General features: G+C 45.3%; 1 pseudogene; it reads left to right on the top strand.

Annotated features, from left to right (window-relative positions):
- The first annotated feature begins 1,899 nt into the window (after positions 1 to 1,899).
- LOC101574645 lies at positions 1,900 to 2,216 on the top strand (annotated as a pseudogene).
- Positions 2,217 to 3,235: the final 1,019 nt, after the last annotated feature.

The raw sequence follows: 3,235 nt of genomic DNA, 5'->3' as shown, positions 1-3,235 counted from the left end.
TTTATTGATTTTAAAATCTGGCTTTAGTTCTTTCTGTTTCTTGATGTAATTTTGATCGAATTCTATATATCTTCAGCATTACTCTATGAAATTTTGTATCATCTCTAAACTTTTTTTGTTTTTGGTTTTGTTTTGGTTTTTGGTTTTGGGTTTTTTTTTTTTTTTTAAATTTTAGGGAAGGGTCTACAGGGTGTTCAAGGTCTCACTACTACATTGGACTTGTAGTGATCTACCTGTTTACAGGCTCCCAAGAGCTGGGATTACAGGCAAGCACCACCATGCCCAGTCTCAATCACCCGGCTCAGCATGCCCCTGGGGTGGGGCTGGCACAGCAGGCCCAGGGATCGAACCTCCAGCCCCTGCTCCTGCTTTCAGGCATTTTAATCTGCTGAGCTATTTGGCCGGCCCTAAATTGTTTTAATTGGGGTTTTGGACACTATTTTGAAGAAGTGAGGTTGCTACCTTACTACTACCAGGGGAAGGTTTGTCATTACTGTTCCCCACTTTGCCTCCGCTGAAACAATTGGAGGTGATCTTGTTATCTCTAGGAGATGGTGACATCCTGACTCTCCATTCTTCTCCGCCACTACCTGGGTAGAGGAACTAGGCCACCCTGTTATAGCCTGGTAAAGGTAGAAGACGAGATTCTGTATTCAAACCTTGCTGGCACAGGGCCGGGGAGATGGCTCAGTAGCATAAGTGCTTGCCTGGCAAGCACAAGGGCCTGAGTCCTATCTCCAGTTCTGCCAAAAAGAAAAAATAAAACATCTTGTTGGCACAAGTGGGGATGTTGCCACAGATTTTTCTGCAGCATTAAGCTGGAGGAGAGCAGTTATTGTCCAAGTTTCTTGCTTTACCAGGCTGTCCCTTTCCTGGGCCTTTGGCTAGCAAGAGCAGGCTTTGCTGGGGCTTTGGTTTGGTTTATACCACTGGTAGTTCCAGATTCCCAGTTTATACACTATCCCCCATTTCTTGGGTCCCAAATTCCCTGGTCAGTCTGCCTTCTCTACACCTTCCAGAGTCTTCCTATGTTTATTTTGTGAACAAAGTCTAATGTTTTTAATTATGTTTAACATGGTGAATAAGTAAAGTACATTTATCCCATGTACCTGGGGCATCTTTCGGACTTATTTTGGAAGTTTAAATGAAGAAAAGGCATGAAGGCCCTGGGCTTCCTCCACAGGAATATTGTGCCTTTGAGACACTTCTTTTCAGGAGATGCCCTGTTAGGACAGAAAATGGGTAAGATTTTGGGTGAAAGAGACTTATTGGCAAATGAATAACCAGTAGAAGAGAAGGTTGGAATAGAAAGTAAAGGATGTTCATTGTCCTTGGAGGATAAACAGCAAAAACAGAGCATGTGTCCCAGAAGTCACCCTAATTAAAGGCAAGGGGAGGGGTCTTCATAAGGGGGTTCAGTTAAACAGGATCCCATACTCAGCAGGGACCCTACTTGGGTCAGTGTTTTGTTCTCACCATCTTGAAATTCTTAATTTTTTTTAACAGAGGACGCCACCTTTTCATTTGGCATCTGACTCCACAAATTCTATAGGAATGAAATCCGAATAGATCCCTCCCTACAAAGAAGCTCAGTGGATGTAAATTCCTAGGATTCTGGTTTCTTCCTGAGCTCAGATATACTAGGTTAAAAGTGCCCTTCCCCCAATTTCTGTTCATCACAGAGGACTGATATACAAAACACAAAAAAATTAGACACTCCAAATAAAGAGACTCAGTCAAAAAATGGGGAATTGAAATGGATAGACATTTCTCAGAAGTATAAAAGGCCACTACATACCTGAAAAAAGGTTCAACATCACTAGCCATTAAAGAAATACAAATTAAAACTACACTGAACGTGCCCCGGCTAGCGGGCAGAGAGCCAGGCGAGATGAGGCAAGCCAGCTGGCCCGCAGATGTCATGTGGCCTGTCTTTTGGACCGTAGTGCTTACCTATGCTCCTTATGTCACATTTCCTGTGGCCTTCGTGGTTGGGGCTATGGGCTACCACTTGGAATGGTTCATCAGGGGATCAGACCCCCAGCCTGCGGAGGAAAAAAAGAGCATTTCAGAGTGCCAGGAGGATCGTAAGCTGGATGAACTGCTTACGGCTTATGGTCCTTGAAGGCAAGGACCATACCCAGGTGGTGAGCCTTAAGGACAAGCTGGAATTTGCCCCTAAATCTGTGCTGAACAGAAACCGCCCTGAGAATTAATGGAAGACTTGGGACCCTGTGGCCAGCAGGCTGTGACATGTCCTGCCATGGTAGCAACTGAGCCCCAGAACACATGCCTGGTTTCTTTTGCTGCTCATTCTGGCCCATTCTACACACCACAGCCCCACGTGTACTGGCTGCTGCTTTACAGCCAGGGAGACACAGGAGCAGCCGAGGGCCCGCCAGGAGCAAGGCTGGATCTGCAGACGGGGTCCCGGCTGCTCAGGCTCGGGCTTCCGTCGGTGCCCTGCGCAGACGAGTACTATAAATGGACCTTGGCTCTCAGACTCCCCGCGAAGGTTGTCTGGCCCGGAGTGGGCACGGCTGGGATTTGGGTGTTCCCTTTGGGAGGGGTGCCTACATGTCTAGTTCCAGATTGCACTGGGAAGAATTCAGAAATCTGCCTGGTTCGCTTGACTATTTTGCCCTGTTTTTGTGTTCATTCTTCCTGCCATGCTGTTGTCAGCTCAGGAATGAGACTCCCTGGGAAGGAAAGCGCTTTTCTCTTGTCAGATGCACGGGCTGCTCTTGGGGCAGGAAGGAACATGCACCTGCTGCGTTTGCCGGAACACAGTCACACCTTCCGCCCCTCATCACTGTGTATTGAACACCTTGATTAAAGTGGCGTCTGAGAACCAAAGCAAAAAAAAAAAAAAAATTACATTGATATACCATCCTATTCCAGAAAGAATGGCTATCATCAAGAAATCAAATAATAACAAATGCTAAAAAAAAAATAATAATATAACAAATGCTGGTGAGGATGTGGGAAAGAAGGAATTTTCTCACATTGCTGGTAGGAATGTAGACTAGTACAACCACTATGGAAATCGGCGTGAACAGTCCTTAAGACACTAAAAGTAAAAAATTCCATTTGACTCAGCAAAGATAATAGATAAACATGAGGTATTCATGCACAATAGAGTACCACTCTGCCATAAGGAAAAATAAACGTGAGGCATTCATAGACAGACACACGTGACCTGAGAATGCAATGTTAAGTGAGAAAAGTTATGGCA

The sequence above is a fragment of the Octodon degus genome, unplaced genomic scaffold (assembly GCF_000260255.1).
Source record: "Octodon degus isolate 3935 unplaced genomic scaffold, OctDeg1.0 scaffold00052, whole genome shotgun sequence".
In the NCBI taxonomy this organism is placed as follows: domain Eukaryota; kingdom Metazoa; phylum Chordata; class Mammalia; order Rodentia; family Octodontidae; genus Octodon; species Octodon degus.
The sequence above is the reverse complement of the archived record's forward strand: the minus strand, read 5'-3'. Positions and strand labels throughout refer to the sequence as shown.